Genomic DNA, 15,403 nt, shown 5'->3' on the forward strand with positions numbered 1-15,403 from the left:
CTAGCTGGAGGGGAAATGCGTACGTGTTCTCAATAGTTATGAGTTAAATGCCAAAATATAGGCACACATTGCTGGCAGTCCTTTTAATGATAGGATGAGAAGCTTTCAGAGATGAGAAGGTAATGGTGGGGAGCAAGGCTGTGACAAAAATAGAGACTTCATAATTTGTCTCTCCTCCACACTCCTGAATTAGAATGTATGGGAAATTGACTCTGGGGTAAAGCTATTTCTGCTCTTCTCTGCTCTCATCCATTTGAAAATGGATGAAAATGCTGAAAAATTACGAACCCAGAAATCTTAATGTACCATGATGTAACAGAATATAAGAGAAATGAACAGGGATGTCTAAAAAATATTTTACTTAATCCAAATCTGGTATAACCAGGAAATTTGATAAGGCTGGAAATTAATCAGCCTGTTATTCTGGAAACAAAACTAGTTAGGCTAAGGATATAGTATATAATGTGGAAAAGAGGCCTTTTTTCCCCCTCTCTGGAAATACTGTTATTTAAAATAAGCTTTCAAACTTTTAAAGAAGAAAATTGATACAAGAATTTTATGTATACATATCTTTCACATGGTAAGAATTTATAGGAAAAACTTAATGTACTTCCCGAATTTTATATTTTTTCAAAGGATATTGAATTAAGTACATTTATTTTCAGTGGCATCATGTGCTTCCAAAATCATTTTGCTGTGTATGTACTCTCTTTCTCTACTTTATGTTTTTACAAAATATAATTGTGTATTTGTTTTTGTCTTCAAGATGATTTTAAAATAATTTTATATTACAAGCAATTCTACTCTTCATAAATTCATTGGTAAGATTTCGAAAGTGCCTTTCAACTGAACAGTTTATTTAAAGGAGGGACCTCATATCAGAAGAACAATTTTTTAAGTAGAATCTATTCTCACCAGTATCTCCTACTATTGTAGTCTGAAGTTTGAAAGTCTCTAATAATGTCACTCCAAAAGTATATGTTAAAATAGTCCATTCCGAAAATTAGATAGCTTGAGTAAAATAGATGAAAAGCATTTACCATATTTGTTTATATTCTTAAAATAAATATATTTTGTACACTAACTCTATCTACTGAAAAGACCTCAAAACAGTGACAAACCCAATAGCGATAAACACCTCTAGTACCCAGATTTTGTTCTCTAGATAATCATTTCCCAACAAAATGAACCATGACTTAGTGGAGAAATGGCTGACTTCAGGTCCAGGGCAAGAAGAGCCTGGCGTGTCCTATGTGAGAGCTGGGAAGCTGTTAAAGTATATTGAGGTCATATCTGCAAAGCCAGGGGCCGACTTGAAGGGGCCTCCACTCACCCATGCAAACATGGGATGACTGGAGTATCAAGTATATGAGCTAGTAAACAAGAAATACATTAAATATATTTAAATTCTCAAGTTCATAATGACATTGGGAAAAAAAACGGCATTGGTTAATTTGGAGAAGAACCAGGGAAGCAATTTATAATTTTTGAGCACTGGTAAATAAAAGGAAGGAGTCAAGCATTTATTCTAATTTTCCTCTATAAACTGTACCACAAGATAATGAAATTGTTGAAGAAGGTAAGTTTCTTTCTAAAAAATTGCAACCAATAATTGTAGAAGGAATAATAGAATATCATCATTTTACAATCCCTAATGAAATAATAGATCTGGTCAATGATTACCATGAGCTGCTAATATCACACAAGAGACAGCAAGATATTGTGTGCCTCCTAATGGAAGGCCACACCACCACCCATGAAGTATTCCTGCCATGAACTGAACCTGAATCTAATCACCCTCTACCTATAGCTACCAAGTTAAGACATACATAGAATACAGGGATGTGGAATGCAATTAGCAAATCCAGAAACTCTACAGGACAAACAAACCAGAATTCTTTTTAATAAAAAAATTGCAAGGAAAAAAGAAGGAGAGGAAAATAAACAAGTATTGAGACATCAACCAACTGCTGCAAATGGTCTATATTTGATACTGATTCAAATGAAAATTTGAAAAATTTAAAAATTAGGGGGTAAAACAAAAATTTGAATGCTAACAGGTTATTTGGTGATAGTTGGGAATTATGATTAATTTGTTTAGGTATTATATGGCATCACATATTACTTTCCTTAAAAAGAGGTCTTATCTTTTAGAATTATGTATTTACAGGTCAACTTTGCTTCAAAACAATCCAGGTGGCCAGCAGAGATTGGAGATATGAGTGGGGATATAGATGATACACATTCCATCATGAGTTGGTGATAGTTGAAACGGGTGCTTATCCACGAAGATTCATGATTTTACTTTCTTTACTCTTGCATATGTTTGAAATTTTCCATAATTAAAAGTTTTGCAAGTATTTTTTAAAGTTTCTTAAAAATTGTTCTAATATCTTTTTTTTTAAACCTATGTAGATGGAAGTAAAAAGAAAACCATGACCAAGTAAGAAGATTTCTAAGAGAGATGACTCAGAAATCTTACTTGTTTTAATTAGTAAAGTCAAAACTAAACTATTTCTGAAACTCTTCTTCTGCCAAGACTTCTGTCAGTCATTGTCAACTGGAACAGTTAGGGAAGGTATCCACTTCTGCACTTTTCCAAAAGGGGGATAAACTCTGTTGCAAATAGCAAGCTGTACTGATGAGACATGAAACATACTCTTTCACCCTTGGGTAGTTTCTCAGGAGGTTCTGAATAGTAAGGACAATAATTTAATAATGTGTATACTTAATAAATGTCCATTTACTTTAAAATGCACTTCAGAAGAAAATTTTCAGAAGGAATTGCAAATATGCAAACTGAACTAAAAAATTTAAAATGTCAGAAAGGGAAACTTCATGTATTTATTTATTCATATACCTAACCACAAACTTTCTTTGCACACCTATCTTTTGGTAAACAAGATAAAATCTCTGTCCTCAAGGAATTCAAAGTCTTAAAATGAAAAAGAAATCGATGGTTACAATTTGCTGTTATAAATATAACGGTGTCTGCTTTTTTACCATTTTGCTTTAGCACCTAGAAACCTGACATGTAAAGAACCTAAGTAAATATTTTATAGACATGTAGGTGGGTGAACGGTGCTATGGAGGGATGTGGTAGAAGATAAAGTAGGAGAGATAAATGAAGGTCAGCCTCAAGAAGTGCCAGGAATACCTTGCTAGAGGAATAATCTTTGTCTCGAAGACTAGGGCTTGTTTGTTTGTTAACACAAATTATTTTTTAGAGAAGCTTTATGTTCACAACAAAATGGAACAGAAGGAACAGGAATTTCCCATATACTACCTGCCTGTATATGAGCACAGCCTCCCCCTCTAACAATATTCACAGTGGTACATTTATCACAATTGAGGAAGCTACATCATTATTACCCAAAGTTCGTAGTTTACATTAGAGTTAACTCTTGGCATTGTACATTCTATGAGTTTTGACAAATGTATAATGACATGTATCTACCATTATAGTATTATACAGAGTACAGGCATACCTTGAAGATACTCCAGGTTCTGTTCCAAACCACCACAATAAGCAAATATTGGAATTAAATGAGTCAAGTGAATTTTTTGGTTTCCAGGTACACATAAAATTATGTTTACATTGTACTGTAGCCTATTCAGTATGCAATAGCATTACATATAAAAAAAACCCAATGCATATGCTTTAATTAAAAAATGCTTTATTGCTGGGGTGCCTGGGTGGTGCCTCGTTTGGGTAAGCTTCCAACTCTTGGTTTTGGCTCAGGTGATGATCTCGTGGTTCATGGGTTTGGGCTCCGCATTGGGTTCCTCCCCGAGAGTGGGGAGCCTGCTTGGGATTCTCTCTCTCTGCCTCCCTCTCTCTTTCCCTCCCCAACTCACTCTTGAGCTCTCTATCTCAAAATAAATAAATACACTTAAAAATACTAACCATCCTCTGAGCTTTTAGTGAGTCACAATCCTTTTGCTGGTGGAAAGTCTTGCCTTGATGTTGGTGGCAGCTGACCGATCAGGCTGGTGGTTGCTGAAGGTGTTGGGTGACAAGGCAATTTCTTAAAATAAAACAATAATGAAGTTTGCTGCATTGTGACTCTTCCTTACATAAACAATTTCTTCGTAGCATAGGATGACGTTTGATAGCATTTTGCCTGCAGTAGAACTTCTTTAAAAATTGGAGTCAATTCTCTGAAACCTTGCCACTGCTTCATCAACTAAGGTTATGTTGTATTCTAAATTTATGTTATCATTTTGACAGTATTCACAGCATCTTCACCCGGAGTAGATTCCATTTCAAGAAACCACTCTCTTTGCTCATTCATAGGAAGCAATGCCTCATCCCTTCAAGTTTGATCGTGAGGTGGTAGCAATCCAGTCACATCTTCAGGCTCTACTTCTAATTCTGGTTATCTTGCTATTTCCACCACATCTTCAGTTACTTTCTCCTCTGGAGTCTTGAACCTGTCAAAGTCATCCATGAGGGTTGGAAAAGTTTCTTCCAAACTCTTGTTAATGTTGATATTTGAACCTCTTCCCGTAAGTCATGAATGTTCTTAATGGCATATAGAATGGTGGATCCTCCCCAGAAGGTTTTTAACTTACTTTTCCCAGATCCATCAGAGGAATCACTATCTATGGAAGCTATAGCCTTACAAAATGTATTTCTTAAATGATAACACTTGAAAGTCAAAATTACTCTTTGATCAATAGGTCACAGGATGGATATTGTGTTAGCAGGCATGAAAATAACATGAATTTCATTGTACATCTCTAACAGAGCTTTTGAGTGACAAGTGCATTTTGTGTGTGTGTGTGTGTGTGTGTGTGTGTGTGTGTGTGTAAGAGAGAGAGAGAGAGAGAGAGAGAGAGAGAGAGAGAGAGAGAATCTTAAGCAGGCTCCAGACCCAGCCTGATCCTGATGCAGAGCTTGATGTCACAACTGTGAGATCATGACCTAAACCAATATCAAGAGTCAGTGTGCACAGGTGCACTGTTAATGAACAGCAATATTTGGAAGGAAATCTCTTCTCTGAGCATCCCTTAACAGTGGGTTATTCAGTAAACCATGTTGTAAACAGATGTGTTGTCATCCAGGCTTTGTTGTTCCATTTACAGAGTACAGGCAGAGTATATTTAATAAATTTCATCCCTGAGGGCTCTAGGATTTTCAGAATAGTAAATGAGCATTGGCCTCAACTTTAAGTCACCAGCTACATTACTACCTAACAAGAGTCAGCCTGCTCTTTGAAGTTTGAAGCCAAGCATTGACTTTTCTTCTTCAGCTATGAAAGTCCTAGAGGGCCTGTCTTTCCAAAATAAGGCTGTTTCAACTGCATTGAAAATATTTTGTTTAGTCTGAGCTAGATCGTATGGATAACTTGATGCAACTTCTACAACATCATTTGCTGCTTCACCTTAAACCTCATGAACCTTTGCTATACAGCTTCCTTAGCTCTCTCAGCCTTCATAGAACTGAAGAGAGTTAGGGGCTTGCTCTGGATTGGGCTTTGGGGCCAGAGAATGTTGTGGCTGGTTTGATCTTCTGTTCAGAACACTAGAACTTCCCCATATTAGCAATAAGGCTGTTTCACTTTCTTATCAGTCATGTGTTCATTATAGGAGCACTTTTAATGTCCTTCAAGAAGTTTTCTTAGCATTCATAACTTGGCTAAATGTTTGATGCAATGCCTTGGTCTATCTTGGCTTGCCACATGCCTTCTTACTAAGTTTACTCATTTCTAGCTTTTGATTTCAGGTGAGAAACCTGGGACTTAGAACCCATCGTAGGGTTATTAGTTGGCCTAATTTCAATATTATTACATCTCAGGGAATAAGGAGACCTGAGGAGAGGGAGAGAGATGAGGACCAGCTGGTTGGTAAGGCAGCCAGAACACATACAACATTTATTGATTAACTTCACTGTCATATATGGGAGCATATATGGGGTGCATGGCACCCCAAAGCAATTAAAATAATAACATCCAAGATCTGATCAGGGGCACCTGGGTGACTCAGTCAGTTGAGCATCCAACTCTTGATTTCCACTTAAGCCATGATCCCAGGGTCATAGGATCCAGCCCTGAACTGAGTGTGAAGCCTGCTTAAGTTTCTCTCTCTCTCACTCTCTCTCTCTGGCCCTCTCCCCAACTCGCAACCTCTCTCTCTCTTAAAAAAAAAAAAAAGGAAAAGAAAAAAGAAAAGATCACTGATCAAAGGTAACCATACAAATATAATAGTAATGAAAAAGTTTGAAATATTATGAGAATTATCAAAATAGGACACAGAGACACAAAGTGATCAAATATCGTTGGAAAAAATGGTGCCAATAGGCTTGCTCAACACAGGGCTCCCATGGACCTTTAGCCTGTAAAAACACAGTATCTGTGAAACTTAATAAAGTGAAGCAGGTATGCTTGTAGTTTCACTGCCCTAAAAATCCTCTATGGTCTGTCTATTCAGCCCTTCCTCCCCTAACTCCTAGCACTGATTCTTTTATTGTTTCCATAGTGTTATCTTTTCCAGAATGTCATATAGTTGGACTCGTAAAATATGTACCTTTTCAGAGTGGCTTCTTTGACTTAATAATATGCTTATGTTTCCTCTGGTTTGACAACTCATCTATTTTTTTAACACTGAACAATGTTCCATTACCACAGCAATGTATCACAGTTTATTTATCCATTCAACCTATGAAAAGACATCTTGGTTACTTCTAAGTTTTGGGAATTAAAAAAAATTTTTTTAACGTTTATTTTTGAGAGAGAGAAAGACAAGACAGAGCACAAGCAAGGGAGGGGCAGGGAGAGAGGGAGACACAAAATCTGAGGTAGACCTCAGGCTTTGAGCTGTCAGCACAGAGCCGGTGTGGGGCTCAAACTCTCGAACTGCGAGATCATGACCTAATCATCAGAAGTCGGACACTCAAACAACTGAGCCACCCAGGCGCTCCTGAGTTTTTGGAAATTTTGAATAAAACTACTATAAATATCCATGTGCAGGTTTTTGTGCAGAACATAAGTTTTCAACTGATTCTAGGAAGTATTAAGGAGAGCAATTGCTGGATCATATGATAAGAGTATGTTTACTTTTGTAAGAAACCACCAAACTGTCTTCCAAAGTGGCTGTACCAGTTGTCATTCCCATCAACAAATATTGAGAGTTCCTGTTGCTCTTCATCCTCATCAACATCTGGTGTTGTCAGTGTTTTGGATTTTTGCCTTGTTAATAGGTCTGTAGCAGTATTTTGTTGTCATTTAAGTTTGCAGCTCATATGATGACATATGACGCTAACCATCTTTTCATATTATTTGCTATCTGTATATCTTCTTTGGTGAGATGTCTGGTAAGGTCTTTTGCCAACTTTTTAATCAAATTATTTTTTTATTGTTAAGTTTTAAGAATTCTTTCTGTAGGGGCACCTGGGTGGCTCAGTCAGTTGAGCGTCCGACTTGGGCTCAGGTCATGATCTTGCAGTTTGTGGGTTCAAGCACCATGTCAGGTTCTGTGCTGACAGCTCAGAACCTGGAGCCTGTTTCATGTTCCCTGTCTCCCTCTCTCTCTGCCTCTCCCCCACTTGCACTCTGTCTCGCTCTCTCTCTGTCTCTCTCAAGAACAAATAAACATTTTTTAAAAGAAACACAGGGGGGCGCCTGGGGGGCGCAGTCGGTTAAGCGTCCGACTTCAGCCAGGTCACGATCTCCCGGTCAGTGAGTTCCAGCCCCGCGTCAGGCTCTGGGCTGATGGCTCAGAGCCTGGAGCCTGTTTCCGATTCTGTGTCTCCCTCTCTCTCTGTCCCGCCCCCGTTCATGCTCTGTCTCTCTCTGTCCCCCCAAAAATAAATAAACGTTGAAAAAAAAATTAAAAAAAAAATAAAAGAAACACAGGAAAAGTTTCCTGGAGGGTCTTAGAATTTTTTTTGTGTATTTTGGGTAACAGTCCTTTATCAGATGTGTCTTTTGCAAATATTGTTTTTTTCCCAGTCTGTGGCTTGTCTTCTCTCTCTCTCTCTCTCTTTTTTTTTTTTTTTTTTGACATTGTCCTTCACAGAGAAGTTTGTAATTTTAATGAAGTCCCACTTGTGAGAAGTCGCAGCCCCCACCTTTCCCACCACAAGACAGGTTGCTACAAAAATAACCGCCTCCATTCCGCTTCTGTAAAACTGCTTGCGCACCCCACCCTAGCCGGAGGGTCCCCAGCCGCTTCGCAACCCGGGCCCCAAGTTGCATCAGCCGAGTTGCATCAGCCGAAAGAAACTGCATTTCCCAAGTGTCCCCAGGACAAAATTACCCCCACCCCTAGCCACCACCGAAAAGAGAGCCTATCGCCAACCTGTATGCAAATGTAGCCCAAATGCTATAAAAGACCTGTAACCCCGCTTTTCGGGGCTCTCCCGCTTTCTAACACTGGGGAGCCCTGGTGCACCAGTAAAGACTCTCTGCCGACGTCGGAGTGCCGTGTGGTTCTTTGCGCCAACTCTCATTTCATAGGGCCTAGGAGCTTGGTTCCTAACACTTGGAAGTTAATTTCATATATGGATTGTGCCTTTTGTGGGTTTTTTTCATTTTTTATTTTATTTTCAATTTTTTTCGGGCAGAAGCAGGGAAGAGGAGCAGAAGGAGAGAGAGCAAGAGACAGAGAGAGTCCCAAGCCTGACATCAGGCTCAATCCCAGGACCATGAGATCAGGACCTGAGCTGAAACCCAGAGTGGGATGCTCAAAGGACTGAACCACCTAGGTGCCCTACCCCCCCCCCCCCCCCCCCCCCCCGTGCTTTTCTCTAAAGTATCTCCCTACCCAAGGTCATGAAGATTTTCTCCTGTTATCTTTCTTGAGTTATAGTTTTGCATTTTACATTTAAGTCTATGATCCATTTTCAGTTAATTGTTGTGAAGGGTGTAGGGTCTGTGTCTAGATTCACTCTTTTTGCATGTAAATGTCCTATTGTTCCAGCACCATTTGTGAAAGAGACTTAGAAGGAACTTTTTTTTTTTTTTAATTTTAGGAACAAGATGATATTTTTTAAGAAACCAAAGGAGAAATGTTTAAATAGTCTTTTATTTACTATTCCAGGATAAGAATATACTCTTTATAATAAAAAAAGGACTAATTACCAATATGGGGCATTAAAGCAATTTCTCTGTCTCCATCCTCCCCAGATAATTATTTATATATTCTACTATCTCAAAACAGAGACAAACCTTACAGTTTTCAATCGTCATACTGGGCTGAAGCATATTATTGTACATTTAAAATATGTAATTGATTTCATGAAGAAACAATTCCATATGAGATTTCTAACTCAAGACAATAAAAATACTTTAAAAACCTAAATAAGGGGAAACAATTCACAATATGATTATTTTTATAATAACTGTTTCAAATAACGTGGAATTTTTGTTTTATTGCTTAAAAATGCAAGCTGTAAAAGATAATTCATTCCAATGAAATTATTATAATTAATAGCATAGCATTGTTGGTGCTACTCAAAAATTACAATAGAAAGACTAACTCCATTACACCAAGGAGATTAAATAACATGAAATACAATTCACATGACACCTTGTATCCAGATTGCGAAACTTGAAGTTCACATTTACAGTGACCGTAGGTACAACATGGATAAAGCAGGTTTGTAAACACGTCCAATTCTTTTCACTAAGATTTGGGAACAAAAAGAAAAATATTCATTCACTCATTCACTCAGTATTTACTAGGTCCCTACCACAACTAAATAAATGAAGAGACAGCATTATAACAGATACAAAGTTGTGTTAACCAGAGCTCCACTCTCAAGGAGCAAACATGCTGTTGGGGTAGATAAGAACCTACCAAAATGACTTAGAGTTAAAATAGAAAATAAACTGGAGATAAAAGAGGCACCGATTCGTTTCTAGAGATTTCAGGGAAGAAAAGAATTATTTCCAGCTGGGAAAATCAGGAAATGATTCATGAAAGAGAAAATATTTTAGCTAAATCTTAGGAAACAAAAAAACCCTACTATTTCCTACCACCGTTTCATGCAGAGCCGACTTGTTTCCCAGATCCCAAGCACCCAGGTGTGAGGAAGTGGGTATCCTGTTCGTGCACCCCATTCTTGCTTCTATACCATTAGCACTCCTCCACTCTCCCCTTGCTCGTTGCTGTCAACCAACAACTCTGGTCGCTTTCTGTTCATTTCTGCTGATTACTTGGTTCCTAGAATATCTTCTTCCTCTGCACTCTGACCTCCTATTATTTTTGCTACATTCGACACACACCAGATAGGGCTGCCACTAAAACTTGTGCGAGTCTGGGGGACCAACTCCACCATCATCTCTACCATTGATCTGCATAGTTATTTTGGCAAATTCTGGTGGGTGATGGTAAAACATCTTGTGAAAGAGGTGCCATTTTTTAACTTGCGTAAAGCCATCACATTGGCCACTGGCACTGTTGCATATGGATAATTCATTCAATACCTCGGCCCCTTTGTTTTTTGACTTCATCCCCACCCATTACCTTGACCAGAGTCACAGCCGTATGATCTCAGCTCTTCGATCCCAGAGTTGCACCCTGGATTTTATCACCCCCAGAGAATAGACTACCTCACAATGAATCTAGACACCCTGCTTTATTACATTATCCTCCTGTCTTCCTAGCTCACTTACTCAAGTATTTCTTTCATTTTCCTATCTAGTTGATGCCACTAATTCATTCTCTCTTCTATATTCACTCTAATAGCTCCTGTCCTCTTTTATTCTCTCCTATCTAGCTTAGATTTCATAGTCTTTCATTAGAACCGTTCTGTTACAAATACTCTCAACATCCTTGCCCTCTCTTCCTCTTTCACATTCTAGGTGGGGGAAAAACCCCCCACACAATCCTGGATGAACCCAGCATCTGCCTTCTCTGGTTGGCACTCATGCAACTGAGAAAGCCCACAGCCACTAGATGGTTACTTCTTATCTCATCCCATAGCCAACTTCCTGTCACTCATGCAATTCCAGCAACACCTTTCCTAGACCCTATAATAAACTGAGCTCTATTGCCTTTGCTCATATTGTTCCCTCTTCTTGGAGTGTTTTTCCCGCAAACTCCTGTCATGGTTTAACCCCTACTTGGCCATCTGCTTTCAGCTTAGTAATAATAATTCATAGTTAACATTTACTGAGCACATTCTTTGTGCCAGACGATTTACATAATTAGTTCAATCTTCTCAATATCTTTAGGGTTAGATGGTGTTATTATCTTCATTTTACAGATAAGAAAGTTAAGGATTAGAGCAAATTAAGGATTAAAGTCCAATAATTTATTTATGACTGCACACATAGAGAGTAGTAGCTGTAGAATTTGGACCCATGCTAGCTGACTATGGGTCCTATGTGCTTAGCTAACCTATTCTGTTGCTCTGTTTGGGACTTTCTCCTTACTCTTTCCTGTTACTCCTCCACAGATATGTCTTCCCAATGACACCCTAAAAATATCTTCTAATAACTTTCTCAATGTGTAATCATGCATTTATTTACTTAGTTGTACCTTGCATTTTCATTGTTTCTCTCCTCTAGCTAGACTTAAGCTCCATGGGGTCATATGTCCACTTCACCTACAACAGTGTCTTCAGTGCCTAACAATGTGCCTGCTCTATAACAAAACTCAGTCAATCCTTACTAAATAGGTGGAGAAGACTGAGGACAAGACAAGCGGAATAGGGCATTCCTGCCTGAGCTGGGCATGAACGAAGGCCCAGAAGGAAAAATTGGGACACACTAATGTGATGGTCTCACGTGGTTGTGAACTGATAGACTTTCCACCCTGGATATTGGCACTGGTAAGATAAACAAGGCTAAAGAACTGGCAAATACCATGTAGAACTAAAAAGTGGAAGGCGCCCTATTCTCCAGGGCCATTTCTGGGGCATATGGGGTAGCTCACTCCACCCTGAGTTGGGAGCTGAAGTGGCATCAGAGTGGACTCTTTCAGCCCCCATGTGGGTTTCTGTTGAGACTCAAGGGCACTTTTCAAACAAGTAAGGATGGAGCTATCGGGGATAGATCTCAACAATGGCAACTTCTGCAGAGTAGACAGGGAGTATGAGATAGGTAAGGAAGGCAAGATCAGTAAGCTGAAATAGGGGTAGAATTTTATTATATTTGACCAAAAGTCACTCCAACACACTTAACAAAGCAAAGGGCAGGTGCATTCAATCTTTAAAATAACTTACAAAGATCAGAACAGAACACAGCTAAAGTGAAATCCTGAGTGTACAGAAAGGTAACATTCGCAGCATTAAGTTTATGAGCGGAAACTTCAAGGCAATATTGTATCACTGAATCATTTTAATTGCAATGTCTGACATAGCTTTAACTATAAATTTTCAAGTATCAAGTACAAAGAGAGAGTCTCTAAAAATTATATACATGTTTATGTGCTACAGAAAGTTACTTATCTTTCTGATCTTATTTAAGAGTTACCATTTACAATGTCCTGGATAAATCTGCATGTTTAGGACAGGATAAAAGTGCTGGGGGCATGCCTGGGTGGCTCAATCAGTTAAGCGTCTGACTCTTGATTTCGGCTCAGGTCATGATCCCACGATTGTGAGATCTAGCTCCGTGTCAGTCTGTGCACTTGGTGTGGAGCCTACTTATGATCCTCTCTCTCCCTCTCCCTTTGCCTCTCTCAAATTAAAAAAAATATATTGCCAGAAGGTGTAGGCTTTATAGGGTAAGGAACTTTCTAATTGAACTGGAGTTGTAGCAAACATTAAGGCATGAAATACAGCAGGAAGTGTCTCATATTGATTAAACCAGAATTCTCAGATTTCTAGACACATTCTGTGTAGAGCAGTAACTTCCACCATGGAATCCAGAGCTCTTCCTGACTAGTAGGACTTTTGTGATAAGGAGGTCCAGAGGATTCTAATTTACCTTGGTTTTCAGGAGGTGTTAATGAAGAGACTCAAGAAGGGCCAGAGTCCAGAGCAACTCAGCGCAGGTCTGCCTGCCCATCACTGATCACCAAGTACCACAGGAGGTGGGCAGCTGGTCCCTGAATGCTGCCTCTGGGCTGGTGTGTGCCTGGGAGATGACATCATCTGGAGCACAGAAGACCCCATTGGTGTGTGACTCCAGCTCTATGTTGTCTTATTCCTGCAAGCATTTGCCTCCCCCACAGGAGTGTGCTTGACCCGTGTAGGACAGGCCAAAGTGCCATGGAACAAATGTCTGTGGGAGCAGTCCTCAAACAATGACAGCCGGGAGGTGGTGGACAAATGCATCTCTGTGGGACCTTGCTGAGATGTGTTATGCCCTGCAGGATTGAACCCCCACCTGCTCCCTGCAGGGGTGTATAGAGTGATTAGGGTAAAATTAACAGAAGCTTATGAAAATTACACTCATCCTTTCCTCTCTCTTGGTAATTATTACTCAATTTTGCAAATATGGAAACTAAGACTTAAAAAGATAAAATGACTTAATTTTTAAAAAAACAGCTTTATTGAAGTGTAACTCATGTACCATGCACTTCACCCACTTAAAGCGTACAACTTGGTGGGGTTTAGCATATTCACAGAGTTCTGCATCTATCACCATGATCTACTTTTGGACCAGTTTTGTCAGCCCAAATGGGCTTTGTTTTTGCAAGAATAATAAAAAGAAGTTAACCTATGTATGAGGTCCTGTGCTAGGACCTGTGCCAGGCCCTGGACCGTGTAGGTAGACAAGAAAGATATGTTCCAACTCTTATGCAGCTTAAATTACAGTGGAAGGGAAAAATACATATGAAAATAAGTTAGCAAGATAACTGTTGGCTGTGGTATGTACTGTCAAGGGGATAAATAGGGTGAATGAGAAAAAGAGAAATAAGGACAAAACTTTGCTTCATAAGGTTGAGGACAGCCTCTCTGAGAAGATAGCATATATAAGTTAAGACAAAAAAATATTGAAGAGGCATCAGGCAGGTGCAGAAGGGGACAAGAACCCTCCAGACTCAGGAAACAGCCAGAGCAGCTGGGTGGACAGTGGTCTGAATTGACGCTGGAGAAATGGGAAGAAAGCAGTTCCTGTAAGGCTGCATACACCATGAGAGGGTGTTTGGATTTTAGTCTAAATACATTGAGATGCCACTGAAATATTTGAATCCTCAGGTGTCATGACCTAATTTATGCTTTCAAAACATTTGGCTGCCCCATGGAGAATGGACGCTAGGCAGGCAAGAGTGGCAACAGGAGGACTGGATAGGAGCCTACTGCAGTTGTTTAGGCAAGAGATGATGTTGACTTGGACTTGGTGGTGGCAGAGGAGATAGAAAGAAGTGGTGTCAAATATATTTCAGAAACAACAGGAGGTGAGAAAGTCAATGCAGTATGTAGAGTTTGCTGAGAAGGGGAGCAAAGAAACTGGGTGGTAAGCTGGAGTCAAGGGAAGGAGGTTAGGAAATGAGACGTGCTGGAGCATGTCTGTGATTTTGGTGAGAATAATGCAATGGAGGGGGCAAGAAAGCGTTGATGCCAAGAGCCAGCAGGGGAGAACTGGAATAGGTGAGGTCGCCAGTAATGCAGAGGGTTGGTGGCAGAGCCTAACGGAATCCAATTACACCTGTGTCTGTCAGTGTTCTCTGAGGACTCCTTAGGGATCCTCAGAGCCATTCAGGGGGAGGCTGAGCACATAGAACTCTAGTAGGGCTAGTAGCCTGAGCAAGTAGGGATCCTACTCTTGCTTTAACCAGAGCAGTTCCACTTTTGTTTATTTTATATTTGGGGCTTATGCTTACATTGTCATTGGAAGAAAGTGATCTGGGCTCAATGAACTTTGAGAACTGTAGCACTATACTCTGCTACTTGCCAAGGAGTAATTTGTTTGGTAAATATCTCTTTAATTTTGAAGACATTCAAAGTCACACTCAGAAGAAGGAATGTTTCCAAATCATTTCATTATCTAGGACTTCGAAATTAGCCAGGACTGGGGGAAGTTCAAGTGTATGGCAAAGTACTCTTACAGGTGCAGGAGACCAGACTCAAGCCAGTGGGTTTATTGAGTGGACTCGGGCAGACAAGGCTGCTGGTGCCAGGGGTGTGGGTAGGCTTGAGGGTGACAGGCGACTTCCACATGCAGGCCATGGAATCCACTTTGGAGATCCGTAGTCTCACCCAGGAAATTTTTGACTCTCTGAAAGCTCCTTCAGGAGGAGACAGCTCCAGGGCACCTGGATGGTTCAGTCGGTGAAGCATCTGACTTCGGTTCACGTCATAATCTAGTGGTTCATGGGTTCAAGCCCTGTGTCAGGTTCTGTGCTGACAGCTCAGAGCCTGGAGCCTGCTTTGGATTCTGTGTCTCCCTCTCTCTCTGCCCCTCCCCTGCTCATGGTCTGTCTCTCTCTCTCTCTCTCAAAGATAAATAAACAAAAATTTTTTTTTCAAAAACAAAAAAAAGGAGGAGACAGCTCTTTCCAGAGT

This window comes from Felis catus, chromosome B2 (assembly GCF_018350175.1).
Source record: "Felis catus isolate Fca126 chromosome B2, F.catus_Fca126_mat1.0, whole genome shotgun sequence".
Lineage (NCBI taxonomy): Eukaryota > Metazoa > Chordata > Mammalia > Carnivora > Felidae > Felis > Felis catus.